The 27,630-nt window shown below is 43.9% G+C and overlaps 1 long non-coding RNA gene across 2 annotated transcripts; it reads left to right on the plus strand.

Annotated features, from left to right (window-relative positions):
* Nucleotides 1-216: 216 nt before the first annotated feature.
* LOC141099210 (uncharacterized) lies at nucleotides 217-20,258 on the plus strand. 2 transcript variants are annotated; one of them, XR_012234454.1, is made up of 5 exons: nucleotides 217-1,789; nucleotides 1,977-2,042; nucleotides 4,214-5,114; nucleotides 16,477-16,629; nucleotides 18,791-20,258. It is a non-coding gene; the product is annotated as an uncharacterized lncRNA (long non-coding RNA). The 2 variants fall into 2 exon arrangements; XR_012234455.1 differs by lacking the exon at nucleotides 1,977-2,042.
* The last annotated feature ends 7,372 nt before the right edge of the window (nucleotides 20,259-27,630 follow it).

Below are 27,630 nucleotides of genomic sequence, written 5' to 3' on the forward strand. Positions count from 1 at the left end.
GAGATGAGCCTCTTATAAATGCAGTATGGCACAATATCCACTGGGTGGCCGAGATGAGCTTCTTATAAATGCAGTATGCTACAATATCCACTAGGTGGAGAGAAAACTGAGCAGAGCTCCAAAAAAGCGACTATAAGTCCAGAGTAAAGTCAAAAAAGTTTTTATTTTAATTAAGACACATCCAGATATAAATGGGGGGGAGTGGGCAATAAAGTGCGAAACCGCATGGATAAAAAAAGGATTGCTGTACAACCAGAACCTATGCAGTAACAAAGCATACATAAAGTTACTAAATTATCACAGAGTGCATATAGTGCATGGCTATGTATGGCAATTAGGAGTAGACCGCCAAACAGTATATATGTAGATATATATCTCTTTATACCAGCTCCATCCATCAAGTAAACAGCTAGATACACAGATCATTATCAGGTAGCAGGTGACCATTCACCATGGTTAGACAGATATATGATGCCTAAGAAGCATAGTAATAAGAGAGGAAGCATAAATTACCTAATGAAATGGCGGGCAGAGGCTCCAGCAGTCAGCTCTCTTATTACTATGCTTCTGTGTATCTAGCTGTTTACTTGATGGATGGAGCTGGTATAAAGAGATATATATCTACATATATACTGTTTGGCGGTCTATTCCTAATTGCCATACATTGCCATGCACTATATGCACTCTGTGATGATTTAGTAACTTTATGTATGCTTTGTTACTGCATAGGTTCTGGTTGTACAGCAATCCTTTTTTTATCCATGCGGTGTGCGGTTTTGCACTTTATCGCCCACTCCCCCCCATTTGTATCTGGATGTGTCTTAATTAAAATAAAAACTTTTTTGACTTTACTCTGGACTTATAGTCGCTTTTTTGGAGCTCTGCTCAGTTTTCTCTTTAGGTAGATTGCGATTGTCCTTATCGTCCATTTATTTTCTGTCTGCTATTGAATTATTATGCTGATTTCTTGATATTTAAAATGCAGACACCTGTCAAAGGTACTTTTATTTATTGTATTTTTTCTGTGTTATGCACAGGTTTTTCTCTTTCCTTTGACACCATGGACTTCAGAGCCAAAGAGAAGTCCTGGCTGGGGCAGATCGATCAGGTCTTTAGGGATGATGGGGCCAATATACAGCAGGCTGGTGACCACAAATGGAGCGACCTTTTTGAAACTATACAGACGCTTCTTATCAAATGCACGAAGCTTTGGTGGAACCGTGCTTTTTTAGAAAAATATGTAACACGTAAAATCATCCCTAGAGGACTCAGGATACGTGTAATCCCCGCTTTTCCAGTTGTTGATGAGTCTTTTATTAAGAGCTGGGAGGAGACGTGTAATAATTGTTCAGCCACCTTTATGCAATTATTGATGGGCTTAAATTCCAAATCAATTGTGGATCTGGATAAATTAATTGATGCTGCCCAATCTGAACTAAAGGTTGGCTGCCCCTCTGACATGATGCAGAAGTTTGAGGTACAATTAGAAAAAACACTTGATTCAACTGTTTAAAGAATACAGGAATCACAACTGTCTAATTTTAACAGAGATATCAGGGATTTTCAACATAATAGCGTGTATCAATGGCGTAAACAATCCTCGAGAGTCCAACAAATACAACGGACAGTGTCAGATTCCTCCATCTCCTCTCTGAGTACCCAGTCTGATGCCTCTACATCCTCCGTGATTACAAGATCAGGGAATTGGAAAATAAGGAACTACGGATACCATCCCTATACAAGACGTAATAACAAAAGATCTTCTGATGCCGTAGTTAATAATAATAAGGTAATTAATTTGAGTAATCAGAATTTATCTGAAACAGATCTGTCCATCCTGTCCAGGGGTCTCTCCTTTTCTCCTGCTGTGGGGTTAGATACTTTTACAGCCATAAAGGATCGTCATATATTTGCACGGTCTTTACTATTCAAAGGTTTTTATTTTGATGATAATTTACATAAAATCTTTCCAACAGATGAGGAACAATTAGCTTTGAGGACCCTGGAGGACCTATCCTGCGAACATAATATGGTGGAGGGAGGTAAGATACCAGCTTCGATTCAACCGCGCTCCAGGCGGTTCCCCCCACTATCCAATTGTAGTAGTATTGATCTTTTTGTTAAGGTGGTGTCCCAAGAACTGATGCAGATTAAAAAAGAAATTGTGAATGACAATTTGACAGCTAGTGAACGTATACGTTTAAAACATCTTCAAAATCTCCCTGATGTCGTGATCAAACCAGCGGACAAGGGGGGTAATATTGTCTTGTGGCCAAGGACTATGTACGAAACTGAAGTTTTTCGACAATTGAACAACATCACATGTTATAAAAAACTAACATATAACCCCTTGTCCGCTTTTGATGCACGGCTCAGGGAGATTATCAGTAGGGCCACCATCAATGGCATTATAACCAAGGAATTAGCCGTGGCTTTAGTTGTTGTTGAACCAACAATACCAACTCTGTATCTACTTCCTAAAATCCATAAAAATGGTATCAATCCTCCAGGCCGCCCAATTGTGTCGGGTGGGGGGAACTACCTGGAGTGCGTGAATCGCTGGATCGATTCAATGCTCCAACCATTAGTGGAGGACCTCCCTTCATTTTTAAAAGACACCAACCAATTACTTCGCAGGATGGATGGCCTCTCTTTGGATTCAGGGACTCTATTTGTAACAGTGGACGTCGAGTCCCTGTATACAAATATTCGACACACAGATGGTTTGTGTGCCACTAAATTTTTTCTGGGGACCTCTAACCTTAGTCGAGGCATGAGGGATCTTATACTTGAACTGTTGGAATTTACCCTTACCCACAATTTTTTCATTTTTAAGGGGTCCTTCTTCCTACAGCTCCAGGGGACAGCCATGGGCGCGGCCTTTGCGCCAGTCTATGCTAATCTGTTCCTGGGGCTGTGGGAGAGGGACCTCTTCCTGTCAGATCAACAGGGGTCGATGGAGCGTGTCCTCCTATGGACTCGCGACATCGACGATATCCTCTTGATCTGGCAGGATACCCCAATTTCCCTTGATGAATTTATTTCCAAGTTGAATAGTAATGACCGTAACATACACCTCACGTTTAAATATGACTCCAACCAGATTGAGTTTTTGGATGTCACTTTAAGGAGGGACTCCCTCCCTGGGGTATGTACAGACTGACATCTATAGGAAGCCAACGGCTACCAACATGCTACTGCATGCTTCCTCTCTTCATCCTGGCCATATGGTGCGCGCGGTGGCAACAGGCCAGTTTTTTCGTCTACGACGAATTTGTTCCACTGAAACAGATTTTGAGAAGCGTGCAGATGAACTCAAAATACGACTCCTTGATCGTGGCCACAGTAATCGAGCTATAAAAAAGGCCTATCATAAGGCCAAATATAATTCTAGGAACTCATTACTCTATAAACGTCCTGAATCGGATAATAATTTAGAACCTATCAGATTCATAACTGATTTTCATTGCCAATCAGAGAAGTTACGTACTTCTCTATTTAAATCATGGCCAATCCTTATGGCGGATCCCATTCTGGCTAAAATACTCCCTTCTAGACCACTGATTACGTATTGCAGAGCTAGAAATCTGCGCGATCAATTAGTGCATAGCCATTACAATGTTGACCCTATCCCTATTTTTCAGAGTCAGGTTGTGCCTAGGTGTGGATGCGTCCCTTGTGGCCACTGTGTGGCCTGTACTAATATCGAGCGCAGTAATTCTTTCGTTGATTCAACTGGATCACGTCAATATAAAATACGGAAGTTTATTACGTGCACTACTAAAAATGTGATCTATTATGCCACCTGTCCATGCTCCCTGATATATGTTGGCCTAACTACTGGGCACCTTAAGGTTCATGTCAGGGAGCATGTTCTGGGTATACAGGCTGCCGCTGGCCACGACGACGCATCCACACTTAAGACAATACGACGCCATTTCAAACTGTACCATCAGTGTGATGCAAAAGGTCTAAGAGTTAGGGGCATTGACACATTAGAGGTGGGTATTCGTGGAGGTAAAAACTCAACGTCTCGCACAGCTGGAAACCCGGTGGATTTGGACACTAAACACTGTCCAACCACACGGTTTGAATGAAAATATAAGTTTCGCCCCTTTCTTGTGACCACCTGCTGCTGCATTATTGTGCTGTTATCTGCATACCAAGTGGCTATTTGTTTTTAACTAACGTTTGATTTTTATGTTTTATCTAGTGTCACTTCTCACGTTTTCTGTGCTTGATACTGTCAATGCTGATGATCCTTTGGGAACTTCTAGCGGCCCGCAGCTCTGAATTCGCTTCATCTTATTGCCATAACACATCTGTATATGTATACTTGAATTTTTTCTGTATACTCTCTTATACATTTTGTATATTTTTTTATGCTTTGGAATATGTGCACGTGTATATATTGGGATTCATAATACTTTGTTACAATGTATATACATTTTTATTACTATATAATAATTCTTGATATGTATATTTTCCCAGTATATTAATCATGGTGGTTTTGCTTATACCTATGCAGTTATATGCGTGCTAACATATATATTTGAACTTGTACATGCTGTGTATATTATATTGTGGCATTATTTCTTTGGAGCTATGATTGGTGTTGTTTAGCACTTGCAATGCCATAGGTACGTGCATTTGACTAGGTGCTTTTACTACAATATATACTGTACCTGCACATTTCTTCTGAGTTATACGGTAGACGCAGCTATTACAACATATACTGCCTCCTGCACATTTCCTCTGGGTTATAGGCTTCTGATTAAGCAGTGCTGTGGTTGTCCTGCTGCCTCTGACTCCTGCAGGCTCTGTGACCAGGCTGCTGGTTGGCTCTCGCGTCTCTATGTAGAGGGGGTTGCCATGACTTTGTCTGGTACACTCCCCTCTGCATGACACCGACGCTGCTCGGCGTCCTGGTTGTCATGGTTGTGTAGGTGTCATCTCCGGGGTCAGCAGGTCACCCACATGTACTTCCAGCTTGCCGGTATTTAAGCACAGATGCTCCCCTCACTCATCACGCCCCCTGATGAAGGAGTAACCCTCCGAAACGATCGTTGGGGTGGATTGCTGACTGCTGGAGCCTCTGCCCGCCATTTCATTAGGTAATTTATGCTTCCTCTCTTATTACTATGCTTCTTAGGCATCATATATCTGTCTAACCATGGTGAATGGTCACCTGCTACCTGATAATGATCTGTGTATCTAGCTGTTTACTTGATGGATGGAGCTGGTATAAAGAGATATATATCTACATATATACTGTTTGGCGGTCTATTCCTAATTGCCATACATTGCCATGCACTATATGCACTCTGTGATAATTTAGTAACTTTATGTATGCTTTGTTACTGCATAGGTTCTGGTTGTACAGCAATCCTTTTTTTATCCATGCGGTGTGCGGTTTCGCACTTTATTGCCCACTCCCCACCATTTGTATCTGGATGTGTCTTAATTAAAATAAAAACTTTTTTGACTTTACTCTGGACTTATAGTCGCTTTTTTGGAGCTCTGCTCAGTTTTCTCTTTAGGTAGATTGCGATTGTCCTTATCGTCCATTTATTTTCTGTCTGCTATTGAATTATTATGCTGATTTCTTGATATTTAAAATGCAGACACCTGTCAAAGGTACTTTTATTTATAATATCCACTAGGTGGCAGAGATGAGCCTCTTATCAATGCAGTATGCTACAATATCCACTAGGTGGCAGAGATGAGCCTCTTATCAATGCAGTATGCTACAATATCCACTAGGTGGCAGAGATGAGCCTCTTATCAATGCAGTATGCCACAATATCCACTAGATGGCGGAGATGAGCTTCTTGTAAATGCAGTATGGCACAATATCCACTAGGTGGCAGAGATGAGCCTCTTATAAATGCAGTATGCTACAATATCCACTGGGTGGCTAAGATGAGCCTCTTATAAATGCAGTAGGCTACATGTTACAGAACCACCCAACACCCAGAATATGTTGTGCAGTTATATGTATGTATAATGGGTTCTATGTGAGATGCATGTCCCTAATGCATCAGCCCACAGGCTGCGCCCCTGGGCAGAGGGGACACGATATTCTCCTTTTGTCCGCCCTCCCCCCACCTTTGTAATTCCCACAGTAAACATCGGCAGGCTCCGGCCACCTGCGGCTTTTGTAATGCATGTCTGGCCTGACGCTTTCCTATTGGCCTGCCCTCTGTATCTGTGTGATATAGTGTGTGTCCTGAGAGTAAAGTGTTGTCAGACTGGAAATACATGGAGAAGCAGTGATCTTTTATATGCGCCCATGTAACCAAGGAATTCCAGCCAGCGTCATTCATTCAGACTCCAGCCAACGCAGAGCGGACCTCCGAAAACACGGGGTGGTACTGAAAGAGGTACCCCAGCTTGGTAGACCCCGTTACACTGGTGGCAGCCAGCGGGATTTGATACCCCCTTCTACAGGAGGAAAGGAATGAATGGAAAATAACTACCAGAAGTTAAAGAGGACTACATTAAAAGATCTGGTGGAAGCCCGAGGGTTGATCGCCAGCAACAAAACAAAAGCGGATTTGATAGCAGCCATCATGGAACACGACAGTGCAGCGCCCCCCAATGTGAACGTGGAGGAGACCGAATTCCAGAGGGAGGTAAAGAACAGACTGGCGTTCTATGGCCCAAACCCTGCAGTAGAGATACGAGAGGTGATGGCTGATGTGCGTACTGATCTGAAGGAAAAGATGGCCGAGCGAACCAGGATAGAGCTAGCCAAGATGGAGATGGCAGAGCGGACCAAAGTGGAGCTGGCCAAGATGAGATGGCAGAGCGGAGAGAGGAGAGTCAGCGAGCAGGGGGAGCTCTGGCCTTCGACCAGGTACCTTCAACAGTAAGCCACAAAAAGATCCAGTATAATGCCTTCCGACAGTCGGGGGAGGCAGAGGAAGACATTGATGGCTTTCTGCAGGACATTGAGCGGCAGTGTGCCCTTCATCAAGTAAAGCCGGAGGAACGGGTTCAGATTCTGGCCAGCAAGCTGACAGGCCGAGCAGCGGACGCCTATCGCACTGTACCTGATGAGGACTGTATGGACTATGAGCGGATCAAAGAAGTGATCTTGGCCCGGTATGCGCTGACACCAGAGGCCTACCGCCAAAAGTTCTGCGGACTTATAAAACACGTAACCGATAGCCACGCTGAATGGGCCTGTAAATTACGGCGGTCACTGCTACAGTGGGTACAAGGGAACCAAGCAACCACTAAGGAGGGCGTCCTCCAGCTCTTCCTGTTAGAACGATTCTTTAATGGACTAAACCCCGAGACACAGGAATGGCTTCGGGACAGGCGGCCAACGACTCTTGAGGAAGCCGCTCGTCTGGCCGATGAACATCATGATGCCAGGAGGCCGCAGTTCTCCGGATCAAAGGTGGACACTAGGGGCCCACCCATGGACCTGGAGGGCCCCAAACCACAGAGGATTGTAGGGGGATCAGTTAAAAACCCGACCTACCACAGTCCCCCTCGTGCGCGATGCCACACCTGCCGTCAGCTGGGCCACCTGCAAAGACAATGCCCCAACCGGACTCAGCATACCCAGTGGCCAAAGGCGGGAACAGCTACCTTCAGCCGGGCTGCTGTACACTGCTACCAAGGCGAAGCTGACCCGGCATTGGGGGGCTACGACTAACCAAGGGGTGGAAGAGATGGGGGAAGTGCTGCATGAAGTAGACCCTGTGCAGGCAGCCCAGGCAGATAATCGACAACAGCATCGACAGGTCGTGTGGGTTAATGGGAAACGTATGCAGGGACTAAGAGATTCCGGAGCAACTTTGACCCTTGTGAAGCCTCATCTCGTCCGGGACCAAGAGAAGACGGACCGGACAGTGGCAGTCCGTGTAGCAGGGGGAGCTATACATCGACTGCCCACTGCCAGGATTCACCTGAACTGGGGAGTCGGGGATGGCCTTGTTGAGGTCGGCTTGATGGAGGATTTGCCTGCAGACGTCTTGCTGGGAAATGACTTGGGGCCCATGTTGTCTGCATTCTCGGTGGCCCCTCAGGCTGAGACCTATCCTGTGACCACCCGGAGACAAGCTCGAGCTGCGGAGGCGGAATCACACTCAGAGGAGGCCCAGGTAAGACATCACAGCCCTGCACGTATTCCCATAGCCAGACACATTTCTTGGGCCACCCCAGATGAATTTAAGAGGGAATTACTTGAGGATTCTTCATTAGAGGGATATCGTGGGAAGGCACAGGAGGGGAGAGGAGTACTAGAAGGGGAACAGTTTGTATGGAAGCAGGGACTCCTCTACCGGGTCACAGAGCAGCACCACACAGGGACGAGCCACACTATAAAACAGCTGGTAGTTCCCAAGAAGTATAGGCAGGAGCTACTGCGAATCTCTCCTGATATACCCTTGGCCGGGCACTTCGGCGTCAGTCGCACCAGGCATCGTCTGACACAAAACTTCTTTTGGCCGGGGGTAACCTATGATGTTCGTCAGTACTGCCAGACCTGTGACAGTTGTCAGCGCATTGGCAAGAGGGGGGATCTATGCAAGGCCAAATTAGGCCCCCTCCCCATTGTGGAGGAACCATTTAGCCGAGTAGCGGTCGATTTGATAGGGCCGTTAGCCAAACCCAGTCCTTCCAGGAAAAGGTATATATTGACAGTGGTAGATTATGCCACACGGTATCCAGAGGCGGTTGCGTTACCTAACATACTGGCAGAGATGGTGGCGGCCGCCCTGCTCCAGGTTTTCTCACGGGTTGGATTTCCCCGGGAGATTATCTCGGACCAGGGTACCCAGTTTACAGCAGAGGTGACCAACCAACTGTGGAAGCTGTGCGGCGTAAAGTCCATTAGAAGTGCCCCGTACCACCCGCAAACCAATGGGTTGTGTGAACGCTTTAACGGGACATTAAAACAGCTCATTGGGACTTTTACCGGGACCTACAGGGACTGGGAGAAATTCTTGCCACACCTCATGTTTGCCTATCGAGAGATGCCCCAAGCATCCACGGGGTTCTCCCCGTTCGAGCTGGTATACGGGAGACGGGTAAGGGGACCCCTAGACTTAGTGCTGGAACACTGGGAAGGGGAGGGACTCATAGAAAGGGTACAATAGGTACCCCATGTGCTGGAATTCCAGGACCGCCTACAGGAGCTGACTCAGGCTGTACTTGAGAACATTCAGGCGACCCAGCGGCGCCAGCGCATATGGTACGATCGGAGAGCCAGAGAGCGCACTTTGGAAATAGGACAGAAGGTCCTGGTGTTAGAGCCCACTAAGCAGAATAAGTTTCAAGCTGCACGGCAGGGGCCCGACCAGGTAGTGGGGAAAATAGCCGACACAACCTATAATGTCGCCGATTGTGACGACCCCAGGGTTATCCGCATGTTCCACGTGAATATACTGAAGCCCTACCGGGAGCGCCCTGAAGAGGTAGTGGCCATCTGTGCACCTGAAGCAGAGGATTTAGCCGGACTTCCCTTGCCGGATGTCTTAGGGGAAAGGACTCAGTCTAAAACCTGGAACCAGGTACACTTGGGTGAAGACCTAGGCCCCCGGGAGAGACAGCAGGTGGAGGCGTTGTTGAGGCTGCGACAGAGGAGGTTTTCAGAGAGACCGGGGTACACTCGCCTGGCACAACACAAGGTTGAGACCCAGGATCAGACCCCCCTGCGACAAAACCCCTTCCGCATCCCTGAGTCTGTACGAGAGGGGATGCGACAAGAGATACAAGAGATGCTGCGTTTAGGGGTCATTGAAGAGTCAGATAGTCTACACAAAACCGTGTAATCCCATCCTTCTTGGGCACTAACACTACGGGGGATGCCCAGGGACTATCGTAAGCTCAATGAGAAAACAGTGACGGATGCATATCCCATGCCGCGTGTGGATGAGTTGTTAGACCGGCTGGCGGGGGCAAAATATTTGACCACCATCGATCTATGCAAAGGCTACTGGCAGATTCCCCTTAGTCCTGACACTATTCCCAAGTCGGCATTTGTCACCCCGTTCGGCTTATTCCAGTTTCGAGTTATGCCACTCGGGATGAAGAATGCCCCGGCGACCTTCCAAAGGCTGGCTGACCGGCTTCTGGATGGTCTCCACGACTATGCTTGTGCCTACCTGGACGACATCGCCATCTACAGTGCAACATGGGAAGAGCATCTAAATCACCTAGAGACAGTATTGGACAGGATCCACCAGGCCGGAATCACCCTGAACCCAAACAAGTGTCACGTGGGCAAAGCAGAGGTTCAGTATTTAGGGCATTGGGTGGGAAGTGGGGAAACAGCGACTAGAACCAGCCAAGATTGAGGCCATAGCCAAGTGGCCCATCCGACGCACTAAAACCCAGGTCATGGCGTTTCTAGGGACAGCGGGGTATTACAGGAAATTCGCTCCCAATTATAGCAGCGTAGCCAAGCCCCTCACTGATTTTACCCGTAAGAACCAACCCCGCCAGGTAACCTGGACCTCAGAGTGTGAGGAAGCCTTCCGCCAACTAAAGGACGCCCTCACCAATACCCCTGTATTAGCCGCAACTAAAACGATCCAACTAAACGTTTCCTTGTTCATACAGACGCTTCTATGTTTGGATTGGGGGCAGTACTGAGCCAAGTCGGGCCGGACGGCCAAGAACACCCGGTAGCTTACCTGAGTCGGAAACTACTGCCCCATGAAGTAAGCTATGCGGCCGTCGAGAAGGAGTGCCTGGCGGTAGTATGGGCACTCAAGAAGTTGCAACCATATTTGTATGGACGACAGTTTTCCCTTCTAACGGACCATAATCCCCCAGTCTGGCTTAATCGGGTCTCCGGAGACAACGCCAGATTGCTGCGGTGGAGTTTAGCCCTACAACCTCTGGACTTCACCATCCACCACAGACCCGGCAAACAAAACGGTAACGCTGATGGACTAAGTCAACAAACGGAACTTGTACCAACCCCATAAACTTTGGTCATCCCCAAACCGATCCGTTGAGGATCAGACTGTGTATGCCGATCGCGTCGCTGAAAAGGGGAGCCGTGTTACGTGCTACAGAACCACTCAGCACCCAGAATATGTTGTGCAGTTATATGTATATATAATAGGTTCCTTGTGAGATGCATGTCCCTAATGTATCAGCAGTGTCCGCCCTCCCCCCACCTTTGTAATTCCCACAGTAAACATCGGCAGGCTCCGGCCACCTGTGGCTTTTGTAATGCATGTCTGGCCTGACGCTTGTCTATTGGCCGGCCCTCTGTATCTGTGTGATATATTCTGTGTCCTGTGAGTAAAGTGTTGTCAGACTGGAAATACATGGAGAAGCAGTGATCTTTTATATGTGCCCATGTAACCAAGGAATTCCAGCCAGCGTCCTTCATTCAGACTCCAGCCAACGCAGAGCGGACCTCCAAAAACACGGGGTGGTACTGAAAGAGGTACCCCAGCTTGGAAGACCCGGTTACACTCCAATATCCACTAGGTGGCAGAGATGAGCCTCTTATAAGTGCAGTATGCTACAATATCCAATAGATGGCAGAGATGAGCTTCTTATTAATGCAGTATGCTACAATATCCACTAGGTGGCAGAGATGAGCCTCTTATAAGTGCAGTATGCTACAATATCCACTAGATGGCAGTGATAAGCTTCTTATAAATGCAGCATGCTACAATATCCACTAGGTGGCAGAGATGAGCCTCTTAAAAATAAATAATAATAATCTTTATTTTTATATAGCGCTAACATATTCCGCAGCGCTTTACAGTTTGCACATATTATCATCACTGTACCTGATGGGGCTCACAATCTAAATTCCCTATCAGTATGTCTTTGGAGTGTGGGAGGAAACCGGAGTGCCCGGAGGAAACCCACACAAACACGGGGAGAACATACAAATCCTTCAGATTTTGGTAATGAGGCTGACTTTTTAACAAAAAATTTTTTAGAAAAGGGGTATAACAAAGATTTATTAAAAGGGTCAAAAAAATCCGTTACCCAGTTGCCCCGTCAAGATCTCCTAAAAAAACATTCTAATAAGAAAAATATGGATATTCCTAATTTTATTCCAATAATTACACAATATAATTCTAATTCATATTTGTTGAAAAGAATAGTTAATAAACATTGGGATATCTTGAAAGATGATAAAATACTGGGAGGTTTTTTACCAGAAACCCCACGCTTTATTTATAAAAAAGCGCGTAATTTGGGCAATATTATTGCCCCGACGGTGCATAACTTACCAATTCAACAGTCTGGTACATTGTTTAATATGAAAGGTTTTTTCCCTTGTCGTAAATGTAAGATGTGTACACATACTTGCACCGTCAGAAAACAGGCAATAATTAAAGATGGCCAAACATATATGATAAAAGATTTTATCACCTGTTCTTCTGAAGGGGTTATTTATTTAATTAAATGCCCCTGTGATAAATTATACGTAGGTCGCATGAAACAGCCATTAAAATCTCGTATAAGTGAACACATTAGAAATATAAAAAATAAGTTTATTGGCCATCCACTTTCTAAACATTTTTTAGATTATCATAGAGGTCAGATAAAATGTATGGAAATTACAGGATTTTTAATAGTACCACCACCTTGGAGAAATGGCAATTGTATAGCCCTTATGTCTCGTATGGAGACAAAATGGATTTTTATTTTGGACACTCTCATCCCAAAAGGTCTCAATAGCGATCTGGAACTATTTGGATTTCTTTAATTAGAATGACCTTGAAGGGCTGCATAAAAGGACCCTATAATCAGAAAGAACTATCCCTGATGAAGGAAAGCGCTCTTTCCGAAACGCGTTGGATGCTTTTTGGTCCTTTCTGCAACCTGTATTCCGTTTAGTCAGCAGGCAAACTCTGGTCGTGTGATCATCTGTGGCAAGTCTAGTTCGACTTCTATTTCGTTTAATAGCAGACCTGCAGCTGCTAATTTGGACTATTGGAATTTTCTCTGCAACTGATCGGCGCAAGTGTTCCCTATCTTTTGGTTGTTGTGGAGGCGCGTACCGCACCCGTCTCTAGCGCCAGTGTTTCATGTGGATTGCATTTGAACACGTGACACCAGCGTCGCACTAGGTTCTGTTCTTTTCAATCCAGAGAGCGGAGACGCTGAAACTAATGGAGACAAACACTACACAGCCTGAACGCTGCTGAATATATGTTACCGGTGTTACTTCAGGTCCCGTTTCCTTTATTTCATAGAACGGAGCTGCCGTATCTAATGGAACCACAAGTACAGATCTTATGTGCCACAGCTGCTCATTAATAGCCTGCTATTTCTATTGGGGATACTGAAGGTACCTTTTTTATAGGAAATCATTTGGTAGGAGATATAGCCACCGGCCGGGGCAATCTCCATGTGATTACAATTAATTTGCCATTTATCTGAAAATATTTATTTGTATAAAAAAGAAATTCTTTTAGTTGGATGACGTTTAGGGTACGTGCACACGCTGCGGAATCCGCTGCGGATTAATCCGCACGGATTTTGCAAAAACCGCAGATAATCCGCAGGTCCAAAGACCTGCGGATTATCTGCGGTTTTGCCTGCGGTTTGGTCCTGCGGATTCACTATCTCCACAATGGTGGAGATAGGAACCCGCAGCGGTTTCCGCAGAAAGAATTGACATGCAATTCTTTCTGCGGATTCAAAACCGCAGCAAATCCGCGCGGTTTTTTCCGCAGCGTCGGCACAGCGTTTTTTTTTTTTTTCCCATTCAAATGAATGGTACTGTACACCGCAGCTAAAACTGCTGCGTGTCCGCAGCGGCCAAAACCGCTGCGGAAACGCAGCGGAATCCGCAGCGTGTGCACACAGCCTTAGTAACATTTTTTACTTCAAGTGGTGGTACTTACATATCTTTTGACACTTTTTTCATTTAGAGATATAGCGCTATATCCATTTATTGCTGATTATTTCATATGTTTTACACTGAGGTTTTGTTTTCTAAACGAGTATTTTACCCCTATGTGTATGTTAAATAAATTGTTATAACCTCAGAATATATTCTGATTTTTTTATTGAAGTGATTAATTATTTTGGACTTTTTCCAGTTGAATCTCCAACAACATATTTGTAATTTTTAATTTTAAGTATTTTGGTTTTTTACGGAATTATTTACTTCCTTGGTATATTGTGTGTATTTCTACCTAATAGTTTTTCATCTCAACCAGTTCCTTATTAAGGGGAAGGGTTTTGTGTGCGCAAATTTATTATTTTTATTTATTTCTTTATGATTATACTGACAAAATAGTGGTTTTTTGTTTAATTCTGCAGCACCATTTACTCTGAGCGCCACTGTAGATTCCTTTTGACTTAGAACATACAAATTCCTTGCAGATGTTGTCCTTGGTGGGATACGAACCCAGGACTCTAACCACTGAGCCACCGTGCTGCCCATAAATATAAATTATAAATGCAGTATGCTACAATATCCAGTAGGTGGCAGAGATGAGCCTCTAAAAAAACGCAGTATGCTACAATATCCAGTAGGTGGCAGAGATGAGCCTCTTATAAGTGCAGTATGCTACAATATCCACTAGGTGGCAGTGATAAGCTTCTTATAAATGCAGCATGCTACAATATCCACTAGGTGGCAGAGATGAGCCTCAAATAAATGCAGTATGCTACAATTGCCACTGGGTGCACTAACAGAGAACCAATTGAGTACAAAAATGCCCAAATAAGCTAATCATCAATAAAGTACACACAGAACTTGATCTTGTGCAAAATAGTATAAATGTTTTATTCGAAAAATACCTTATTATCCTCTAAAAATCAGTAAAGACAAAATATGAGACATAAAATTGTGGAGAACAATATGACCAAAACCCCTGACATCAGTATATGGTACCATGGCTAGATGTACAGTCTAACGGTGGCTCTGCTACATAGGGTTAAAGGGAGGAAAAAATTCCCGTTCCTAATCATTCTAAACTTAGTACCAGACACAGTGGCCCACCAATCAACCCTAAGGTGTTAAGTACTGAGCTCACATCATAAAGCCACTAGTCCACATATAACAGAGATGGTTCTCATACCCATAGTGGAGGTCGGGGGTCCCGCCAATACCCCTACGTGTTTCGCACACAAGGGCTTCTTCGGGGGGCTGTATGGCAAGTGACATGGCTGAGGGATCTTTTATAAGGATCACTGCAATTTGAAAATCATGTGCGCGCGGCCATTTGTGTTTTTCTGTGTATATTCACAGCTCATCTTCCTGATCATATGGATCATAAGACCCGCGAAAAGGCGTGGTTGACAAAATTAAATGAGGTGTTTGGTGGAGATCCGAGTGTGGCTGTTAACTCAAGAGAAACCGAGGACTCAATTGCTAAGTTAAAAAGTCTATTGAATAAAAAAACGAGGTTATGGTGGAATAAGTCCTTTTTGGAACGATATGTGGATAAAGGCCTGATACCCCGAGGTTTACGAGTGCAGGTCTTCCCCTCGTTCTTTGTTGATGATGAAATCTTTAGACAGCAGTGGGAGGAGTTATCTTCTAATTGCTCAAAGGGATATATGGGTCTCCTAATCAAAAACAATGCGGAAATTCTTAATCAATTGGAAGTGGAAATTTGCTCTATCCAGACTGACCTTCGGGCCAAATTAACAAATGAAGCCTTAGTAAAATTGAATAAAGAACTAGAAGATGATTTTTCAAAATGGGAAAAAGACATTGTTACTGCAAAAACTAAAAAATATCAGAGAGATATGGCTGACTATTCAAATGATAGAGTGTACAGATGGAGGAAAAAGCAGGCATCACTGCGAGTGACTTCTAGAAATCATCGCAATTCATTCTCATCAGCATCATCTATGGATGAGGATGGGGCTGTTGGCCCTTCTTTTCCACTTCCCTTGAACGAAAGATTGGGATATGTGAAACCCGGTGTAAAGGGGGTTTTACACTAAGCAATATCGCTAGCAATATCGCTAAAACGTCACTGGTTTTGTGACGTTATAGCGATATTGCTAGCGATATCGCTATCTGTGATACTTACCAGCGACCGGCTCCCCCGCTGTCCATCGCTGATCGCGCGAGAATGTCCGGCTCCATTTCTCGTCGGGCGCTTCCTGCTGAGACTTCCTGCTGTGACGTCCAGCGACGAGTGGAGGCGGGCGGGAGGACGCCAGGATCGCTGTGTGTGAATGGTAAGTATCGTTCTCTGCGTCGCTGCTGCATCGCTGTGAGGTCTTTCTGTATGAAAGCTCACTAGCGATCATTTAGCGATGCACCAGCGATCCTGACCGGGTCGGATCGCTGGTTGGATCGCTGGTGCATCGCTAAATGTAAAAGGGCCTTTAGAAAGGGCAAATTACAAAATAAGCGGAAACTGACCCCACCCCAACCATTGGAAAAGAAACCTAAGAATGTGCTTGAGGTAATTAATTTATCTAATCACATCCTTACCCAGGCTCAGATCGAGGTGTTAAGCAGGGGTTTAACATTTGTACCAACTAACTCTTTCGATTTCTTCTCAGTGATGAAGGACTTGCAGCTTTTCCTGAGAAAAGTGGTATTACGGAAACTTCATTACAAACCCGAGGGGTGTATGGAATTATCCACTACTCAGGAGCAAGAAGCCTTGGTCGCTTTGGAGGAACTCGAAACTGGAGAAACTCCTCCTAATACAGGTACCTTTCCTGCATCCATTCTCCCTAGGTCGACCACGTTTCCCCCCTTCTCTATTTATCCACAGTTGGAAATTTTTAATAAATTAGTTCTGGAGGATTTCAAAAAAATCCCTGTTAATAAGAGTGGTTGTAATCTCACCAAAGTACAGAACAATGCTATCAAGGAGTTGGGTAGCCTGGTGGATATTGTTATTAAACCAGCAGATAAGGGGGGGAACGTGGTCTTATGGCCAGTAGGGATGTATGAAAAAGAGGCATTCCGACAGCTAAGGGACCGTGAGGCGTACCTCCAGCTGCATAATAATCCTATGGAGAAATTTTGGGGTGAATTGTATAAGATTCTGGATGATGCCCTAACATTAGGTACAATCCCAAAAAAAGTGTTTGAGGGTTTGATGGTAAAGGATCCGGTGACTCCCACTTTTTACTTATTACCAAAGGTACATAAGGACCCTCTGGTACCCCCCGGACGTCCGATTGTCTCTGGCATTGGAGGGCTTTGCGACCCTGTGTGTAAATTCATAGACTATTATCTACAGCCTTTAGTTGAGTCGCTGCCCTCCCATGTCAGAGACACTACGGACGTCCTGAGGAAAATTCACGGGTTGTGTGTTGACTCAGATATGCATCTAGCTACCATAGATGTGGAATCACTTTATACGAGTATCCACCATTCTGATGGTTTGCTGGCAGTGGAGTACTTCTTGGGCATGAGTAATTATGAACCTACTCTGCGTTCACTGATCCTGGAGCTTTTAGATTTTGTTTTGACACATAAAACCTGTCCTTGAAAGTAAAGAAATTATTTGCAGCAATGCGGCACTGCGATGGGTGCGGCCTGTGCGCCGTCGTACGCAAACCTCTTTCTGGGGTATTGGGAGCGAGAGGTTTTCGGCGGCGGCGTGCCGGCCGCATCCCAGGCGCAGTGCTGGTACAGATTTATCGATGTTTTTTTTGATTTGGCAGGGTACTGAGGCTGGCTTTCTGGGCTTCATCCGAGAGCTTAATCAGAACCCATATAACATCAAATTGACATATAAGATTGATGCGCGGGTTATTGATTTTCTGGATGTGAAGGTCTTGGTCGATGGGGATGGTAGAATTCAGACTGACATTTTTCGTAAAGAGACTGCGGTGAATTCTTTATTGCATGCTACATCTGCCCATACCCCATCGACCATAAGAGCTATACCGACAGGACAATTCCTGCGCATGAGACAGGTATGCTCTACGGATGGGGCCTTTGAGGGCCAGTCTCGGGACCTGAGCACCAGGTTCCGTGAACGCGGATATAGTAATAGATGTATAAAGAGGGGTTAGTTATCGTCGTTCCCGTGGTACTCCACGTAATCAACTTTTATGTGGATCTGAGCATAGAACTGGGGGTGATCAACCTTTATGGTATATTGCAACTTTTAACAACCAATGGTCAGAGATGCGTCAGATCCTTCAAAAACACTGGCCGGTACTTAAAACAGATGCCGTTCTGAGTCAACTCCTACCAGATCATCCTCATGACAGCAAGAAGGGGGAAAAACCTGCGAGATCTTTTAGTTAAAAGCCACTACGTGGCACCTATTCCTAACCCCTTTGGTACACAGGGACGTCACTGGGGTTGTTATCCCTGTGGCTCTTGTCGAGCCTGTACAAATATCATACGGGCCACAACTTTCTTGTCTTCTGATGGACAGAAAGAATTTCGCATTCTAACATACATTTCCTGCAACACACGACATGTCGTATATTATGCGACATGTCCCTGCAATCTGGTGTATGTGGGTTTGACGTCACGAGAGTTGCGTGTGCGCACTCGAGAACATGTCAGAGACATTATGGCCTCTAGGGAGATTATGGATATTTTGAAAACTATCCCTAAGCATTTTAAATTATATCATGATTCGAATGCATCTGGTTTACGAGTGCGTGGTATAGATCGTGTCCACTGTGGCATTAGGGGTGGGGATATGAAAGAGATCCTAGCCCAATTAGAATGTCGGTGGATTGTCCTATTGAATACAATGGCCCCACACGGACTTAATGAAAAATTAACTTTTTCACCATTTCTCAAAAAATATAGTATATTGCTCCTTGGTTTCTTTGTTTTTAATTGGTTGTTGGGTAGTTTTTAATGTATTCTCTTTTTTATTTTTATTTTCATCAGTTTGAATAGATATGAACTTTTAATCTTGACCTTGAAGGCATACTATCAAGTTTTGAAGATTGGGACCTAACTTTGAAAAAGTGATAAAATGGAAAAACAAGAATAAAGAAAATCCTCTTCTAGGATCGTTATGCACATTATATATATATATATATATATATATATAATGTGTACATTATAAGATTGCTGCAATTTCCTTCTCTTTATTGTATCTATGTTGGCGCAACCATTTTCATTGATGTGAATTGACGTGTATTCATTGTCCCTTGTGAGCACAGAATACAGGTCACGGTTTACCATAATATTATGGTGGCGTTTTTGATGTTTGTTGATGCCGTAGATAACAATGGCGGCGGCGTGGGGCACATGCGCGGTGTGCGCGCCTGCTGCATGGCGGAAGGCATCCTTACGGCATCGACACAGCAGCCGGGTCCCCATGGTAACCATGCGGACTCTGACGTGTGTCGACTTCTGGGATGGCCGGAAGTGACGCAGCTGGACTTCCGTGCACACTGCGCATGCGCTGGTTGTAAATGGCCGCGCGCACATGATTTTCAAATTGTAGTGATCCTTATAAAAGATCCCTCAGCCATGTCACTTGCCATACAGCCCCCCCGAGGAAGCCCTTGTGTGCGAAACGCGTAGGGGTATTGGCGGGACCCCCCGACCTCCACTATGGGTATGAGAACCATCTCTGTTATATGTTGTCTAAAGATTTCATCATCAACAAAGAACGAGGGGAAGACCTGCACTCGTAAACCTCAGGGTATCAGGCCTTTATCCACATATCGTTCCAAAAAGGACTTATTCCACCATAACCTCGTTTTTTTTATTCAATAGACTTTTTAACTTAGCAATTGAGTCCTCGGTTTCTCTTGAGTTAACAGCCACACTCTGATCTCCACCAAACACCTCATTTAATTTTGTCAACCACGCCTTTTCGCGGGTCTTATGATCCATATGATCAGGAAGATGAGCTGTGAATATACACAGAAAAACACAAATGGCCGCGCGCACATGATTTTCAAATTGCAGTGATCCTTATAAAAGATCCCTCAGCCATGTCACTTGCCATACAGCCCCCCGAGGAAGCCCTTGTGTGCGAAACGCGTAGGGGTATTGGCGGGACCCCCGACCTCCACTATGGGTATGAGAACCATCTCTGTTATATGTGGACTAGTGGCTTTATGATGTGAGCTCAGTACTTAACACCTTAGGGTTGATTGGTGGGCCACTGTGTCTGGTACTAAGTTTAGAATGACTAGGAACGGGAATTTTTTCCTCCCTTTAACCCTATGTAGCAGAGCCACCGTTAGACTGTACATCTAGCCATGGTACCATATACTGATGTCAGGGGTTTTGGTCATATTGTTCTCCACAATTTTATGTCTCATATTTTGTCTTTACTGATTTTTAGAGGATAATAAGGTATTTTTCGAATAAAACATTTATACTATTTTGCACAAGATCAAGTTCTGTGTGTACTTTATTGATGATTAGCTTATTTGGGCATTTTTGTACTCAATTGGTTCTCTGTTAGTGTGTCTGTTTTCAGAGTTGCCTCTTTTTGGACTCACGTCCAATTCTTTGACAAAGTACAGGTATGATATTCTGTATTAATATCCACTGGGTGGCAGAGATGAGCCTCTTATAAATGCAGTATGCTGCAATATCCACTAGGTGGCAGAGATGAGCTTCTTATAAATGCAGTATGGTACAATATTCACTAGGTGGCAGAGATGAGCCTCTTATAAATGCAGTATGATACAATATCCACTAGGTGGCAGAGATGAACCTCTTATCAATGCAGTATGCTACAATATCCACTAGGTGGCAGAGACGGGCCTGTTATAAATTCAGTATGCTACAATATTCACTAGGTGGCAGAGATGAGCTTCTTATTAATGCAGTATGGTACAATATCCACAAGGTGGCAGAGATGAGCTTCTTACAAATGCAGTATGCTCCAATATCCACTGGGTGGCAGAGATGAGCCTCTTATAAATGCAGTATGGTACAATACCACAGGATGGCAGAGATGAGCTTCTTATAAATGCAGTATGCTTCAATATCCACTAGGTGGCAGAGATGAGCTTCTTATAAATGCAGTATGGTATAATATTCACAAGGTGGCAGAGAAAAGCTTCTTATAAATGCAGCATGCTACAATATCCACTAGGTGGCAGAGATGAGCCTCTTATAAATGCAGTATGCTACAATATCCACTAGGTGGCAGAGATGAGCTTCTTATAAATGCAGTATGATTCAATATCCACTGGGAGGCAGAGATGGGCCTCTTATAAATGCAGCATGCTACAATATCCACTAGGTGGCAGAGATGAGCCTCTTATAAATGCAGTATGCTACAATATCCACTAGGTGGCAGAGATGAGCTTCTTATAAATGCAGTATGATACAATATCCACTGGGAGGCAGAGATGGGCCTCTTATAAATGCAGTATGCTACAATATACACTAGGTGGCAGAGATGAGCCTCTTATAAATGAAGTATGCTACAATATCCACTAGGTGGCAGAGATGAGCTTCTTATAAATGCAGTATGATACAATATCCACTGGGAGGCAGAGATGGGCCTCTTATAAATGCAGTATGCTACAATATCCACTAGGTGGCAGAGATGAGCTTCTTATAAATGCAGTATGCTACAATATCCACTAGAAAGCAGAGATGAACTTCTTATAAATGCAGTATGCTACAATATCCACTAGGTGGCAGAGATGAGCTTCTTATAAATGCAGTATGATACAATATCCACTGGGAGGCAGAGATGGGCCTCTTATAAATGAAGTATGCTACAATATCCACTAGATGGCAGAGATGAGCCTCTTATAAATGAAGTATGCTTCAATATCCACTAGCTGGCAGAGATGAGCCTCTTATAAATGCAGTATGCTACAATATCCACTAGAAAGCAGAGATGAACTTCTTATAAATGCAGTATGCTACAATTTCCACTGGGAGGCAGAGATGAGCTTCTTATTAATGAAGTATGCTTCAATATCCACTAGCTGGCAGAGATGAGCCTCTTATAAATGCAGTATGGTATAATATTCACAAGGTGGCAGAGATGAGCTTCTTATAAATGCAGTATGCTACAATATCCACTAGATGGCAGAGATGAGCTTCTTATAAATGCAGTATGCTCCAATATCCACTGGGTGGCAGAGATGAGCTTCTTATTAATGAAGTATGCTACAATATCCTCTAGATGGCAGAGATGAGCCTCTTATAAATGCAGTATGCTACAATATCCACTAGGTGGCAGAGATGAGCCTCTTCTAAATGCAGTATGCTTCAATATCCACTAGATGGCAGAGATGAGCTTCTTATTAATGAAGTATGGTACAATATCCACTAGATGGCATAGATGAGCCTCTGAAAAACGCAGTGTGCTACAATATCCAGTAGGTGGCGGAGATGAGTTTCTTATAAGTGCAGTATGCTACAATATCCACTAGGTGGCAGTGATAAGCTTCTTTTAAATGCAGCATGCTACAATATCCACTAGGTGGCAGAGATGAACCTCTAAAAAACGCAATATACTACAATATCCAGTAAGTGGCAGAGATGAGCCTCTTATAAGTGCAGTATGCTACAATATCCACTAGGTGGCAGTGATAAACTTCTTATAAATGCAGCATGCTACAATATCCACTAGGTGGCAGAGATGAGCCTCTTATAAATGTAGTATGCTACAATATCCACTAGGTGGCAGAGATGAGCCTCTAAAAAATGCAGTATGCTACAAATCCAGTAGGTGGCAGAGATGAGCCTCTTATAAGTGCAGTATGCAACAATATCCACTAGGTGGCAGAGAAAAGCTTCTTATAAATGCAGCATGCTACAATATCCACTAGGTGGCAGAGATGAGCCTCTTATAAATGCAGTATGCTACAATATCCACAAGGTGGCAGAGATGAGCTTCTTATAAATGCAGTATGGTACAATATTCACTAGGTGGCAGAAATGAGCCTCTTGTAAATGCAGTATGCTTCAATATCCACTAGGTGGCAGAGATGAGCTTATAAATGCAGTATGCTACAATATCCACTGGGTGGCAAAGATGAGTCTGTTATAAATGCAGTATGGTACTATATCCACTAGATGGCAGAGATGAGCCTCTTATTAATGCAGTGTGCTACAATATCCATTGGGTGGCAGAGATGAGCCTCTTATAAGTGCAGTATGCTACAATATCCACGAGATGACAGAGATGAGCTTCTTAGTAATGCAGTATGCTACAATATCCACTGGGGGGCAGAGATGAGCCTGTTATAAATGCAGTATGGTACAATATCCACTAGATAGCAGAGATGAGCTTCTTATTAATGAAGTATGCTACAATATCCACTAGGTGGCAGAGATGAGCTTCTTATAAATGCAGTATGGTACAATATTCACTAGGTGGCAGAAATGAGCCTCTTGTAAATGCAGTATGTTTCAATATCCACTAGGTGGCAGAGATGAGCATTTATAAATGCAGTATGCTACAATATCCACTAGACGACAGAGATGAGCCTCTTATAAATGCAGTATGCTACAATATCCACAAGGTGGCAGAGATGAGCTTCTTATAAATGCAGTATGGTACAATATTCACTAGGTGGCAGAAATGAGCCTCTTGTAAATGCAGTATGCTTCAATATCCACTAGGTGGCAGAGATGACCTTCTTATAAATGCAGTATGCTACAATATCCACTGGGTGGCAAAGATGAGCCTGTTATAAATGCAGTATGGTACTATATCCACTAGATGGCAGAGATGAGCCTCTTAGGCTGAGTTCACACGTGGCGTTTTTTTCGCGTTTCCGCGGCGGTTTTAACCGCGCGATTTTGCCGCGAAAACGCGAAAAATAAGCATCTCATGCATTCCTATGGGATTCCGCAATGCTGTGCTAATGCTGCGGTTTTTACCGCGGCGGAATCGCTTCGCGGTAAAAAACGCAGCATGTTCATTAATTTGCGGAATCGCGGCGATCCCGCACCCATAGGAATGCATTGTTCCGCTTACTTCCCGCATGTGGCTGTGCACACCATGCGGAAAGTAAGCAGAACATTTGCGGATGGTACCTAGGGGGGTGGAGGAGAGGAGACTGTCCTCCGGGCTTTGGGTACCATATCCCTGTAAAAAATAGAATTTAAAAATAAAAAAATATTGTTATTCTTACATTCCGACGTCCCGCGCAGCCTTCCCGCTTCTCTTCACGCTCCCGTTCCCAGTAATTCTTTGCGAAAATGCCCACGATGGCGTCCGTTCTCGCGGGATCGCGAAGTCTCGCGGTCATTCGCGCGACGTCATCGCGAATTACCGCGAGACATCGCGATCCCGCGAGAACGGACGTCATCGCGGGCATTTTCGCAAAGGATTACTGGGAACGGATGCGCGGGACGTCGGAAGGTAAGAATAACACCATTTTTTATTTTTTTTTACATTCTATCTTTTACTACTGATGCTGCATAGGCGGCCTCAGTAGTAAAAAGTTGGTCACACTCGTCAAACACTATGTTTGACGAGTGTGACCAACCTGTCAATCAGTTCTCCAAGCGATGCTACAGATCGCTTGGAAAACGCTAGCAATTCTGCAAGCTAAATACGCTTGCAAAAGGCTAGTTTTTCCGCGGGAAAATCGCGGGAATTTAAAATGCGATTTTCCCGCGGACTGGAATTCCGGAATTCTCGCGGTAATTTCCGCGAGAGTTCCGGTACGTGTGCACTTAGCCTTATAAGTGCAGTATGGTACAATATTCACTAGGTACGGTAGCAGAGATGAGCTTCTTATATATGCAGTATGCTTCAATATCCACTAGGTGGCAGAGATGAGCTTCTTACAAAATGCAGTATGCTACAATATCCACTGGGTGGCAGAGATGAGCCTGTTATAAAGGCAGTATGGTACTATATCCACTAGGTGGCAGAGATGAGCTTCTTATAAATGCAGTATGGTACAATATTCACTAGGTGGCAGAAATGAGCCTCTTGTAAATGCAGTATGCTTCAATATCCACTAGGTGGCAGAGATGAGCATCTTATAAATGCAGTATGCTACAATATCCACTAGACGACAGAGATGAGCCTCTTATAAATGCAGTATGCTACAATATCCACAAGGTGGCAGAGATGAGCTTCTTATAAATGCAGTATGGTACAATATTCACTAGGTGGCAGAAATGAGCCTCTTGTAAATGCAGTATGCTTCAATATCCACTAGGTGGCAGAGATGAGCTTCTTATAAATGCAGTATGCTACAATATCCACTGGGTGGCAAAGATGAGCCTGTTATAAATGCAGTATGGTACTATATCCACTAGATGGCAGAGATGAGCCTCTTATTAATGCAGTGTGCTACAATATCCACTGGGTGGCGAGAGTTCCGGTACGTGTGCACTTAGCCTTATAAGTGCAGTATGGTACAATATTCACTAGGTACGGTAGCAGAGATGAGCTTCTTATATATGCAGTATGCTTCAATATCCACTAGGTGGCAGAGATGAGCTTCTTACAAAATGCAGTATGCTACAATATCCACTGGGTGGCAGAGATGAGCCTGTTATAAAGGCAGTATGGTACTATATCCACTAGATGGCAGAGATGAGCTTCTTATTAATGACCCTAGGAGGTAGCGACCATGCTATTTTAGAATTTTGGATAACTAGAGGAGGAAGACCTGTGAAGACTCAGACTTCAAGGTTAGATTTCAGAAAGGCAGATTTTAAGGGATTCAGAAAGAGAATTGGAGGGATCCAATGCCTGGATATCCTTAAAGACAAAAATGTCCAGGAAGGATGGGAAATCTTGAATAATGAAATTCTCAAAGCACAGTTGTTAACAACTCCGAAAAGAGGGAAGAATAGGAAGCATTTAAGGAAACCAGGATGGATGAACACAGAACTTAAGCACATGCTAAAAAGGAAGAAAAAAATGTTTATAAAATGGAAAGAGGGAGGCATATCTAAAGAAGAATATAATGCTGTCTGCAGAACCTGCAGGGCACAAATCAGATTAGCTAAAGCTGACAATGAATTGAGGCTTGCAAGAGATGTCAAAAGCAATAATAAAGGATTTTGGGGATATGTCAAAAGTAAAAGAAAAGTCAAAGATGCTATAGGATTTTTACAGGATGAAAATGATGAAATGATAAGACAGGATGTTGAGAAGGCCGAACTTTTAAATTCCTATTTTGCATCTGTTTTCTCTCAGAAAGGAAATGTAACATCAACTGTTCTTCACTGTCCTATTAAGGGAATAGAAGAATCCAGGATATCTATAAACAGAAAGATAGTGAGGAAACACTTAGCTAACCTAAATGAATTCAAGTCACCAGGTCCAGATGAATTACACCCCAGAGTACTGAAGGAGATAGCAGAAGAAATTTTTGAACCCCTCTCCATAATCTTTGAAAATTCTTGGAGAACAGGAGAAGTGCCAGAAGACTGGAGAAGAGCAAATGTTGTTCCTATCTTCAAAAAGGGGATGAAGGTGGACCCAGGCAACTATAGGCCGGTGAGTCTGACTTCTATACCAGGAAAGATCTTTGAACAAATTATTAAACAACATGTATGTCAGTACCTGGATAAGAATGAAGTGATCAAACAGAGTCAGCATGGGTTTGTAACTAATAAGTCATGTCAGACTAACAATTTCCTTCTATGATGGAATCACTGATTGGGTGGATCAAGGAAATGCTGTAGATATAGTATATCTTGACTTCAGCAAAGCATTTGACAAAGTATCTCATACAATCCTTATTGAAAAAATGACTAAGTATGGAATGGACAAGGCAACTGTTAGGTGGATTCATAACTGGCTTAGTGATCGGACCCAAAGAGTGGTCGTAAATGGCTGCACATCCAGTTGGAAGAATGTCTCAAGTGGGGTACCACAGGGCTCTGTCCTGGGCCCTGTATTGTTCAACATCTTTATCAATGATTTAGATGAAGGAATTGAGGGTAAACTGATTAAATTTGCTTATGACACAAAGCTAGGAGGGATAGCTAATACTAGAGAAGAGAGAGAGAGAGGATTCAAAAAGATATAAATAAACTGGAGAAGTGGGCAGCAACTAACAGAATGGTTTTTAACGGAGAAATGCAAAGTACTACATCTGGGCAATAAAAATGAAAAAAGCATATATAGAATGGGAGGAATAGGGCTAAGTGACAGCACATGTGAAAAAGACTTGGGTATACTAATAGATCACAGACTGAATATGAGTCAACAGTGTGATGCAGCAGCAAAAAAGGCAAATGCAATTCTAGGATGTATTAACAGAAGCATACAGTCTAGATCACGTGAAGTCATTATTTCCCTCTACTCCTCTTTGGTCAGACCTCATCTGGAATATTGTGTCCAGTTTTGGGCACCACATTTTAAAAAAGACATCAACAAACTGGAGCAAGTTCAGAAAAGAGCAACCAGAATGGTGACCGGTCTGCAAACCCTGTCTTATGAGGAAAGGTTGCAGGATTTGGGAATGTTTAGTTTGCAAAAGAGAAGACTGAGAGGAGACTTAATAGCTGTCTACAAATATCTAAAGGGCTGTCACATTGTAGAAGGATCAACTTTATTCTCATTTGCACAAGGAAAGACTAGAAGCAATGGGATGAAACTGAATGGGAGGAGACACAGATTAGATATTAGAAAAAACTTTTTGAGAGTTAGAGTGATCAATGAGTGGAACAAGCTGCCACGAGAAGTGGTGAGTTCTCCTTCAATGGAAGTCTTCAAACAGAGGCTGGACAGACATCTGACTGGGATGATTTAGCGAATCCTGCTTTGAACAGGGGGTTGGACCAGATGGCCCAGGAGGTCCCTTCCAACT

This window comes from Dendrobates tinctorius, unplaced genomic scaffold (genome assembly GCF_039654945.1).
Source record: "Dendrobates tinctorius isolate UK_male_01 unplaced genomic scaffold, ASM3965494v1 ptg000099l, whole genome shotgun sequence".
Taxonomy (NCBI): Eukaryota; Metazoa; Chordata; class Amphibia; order Anura; family Dendrobatidae; genus Dendrobates; species Dendrobates tinctorius.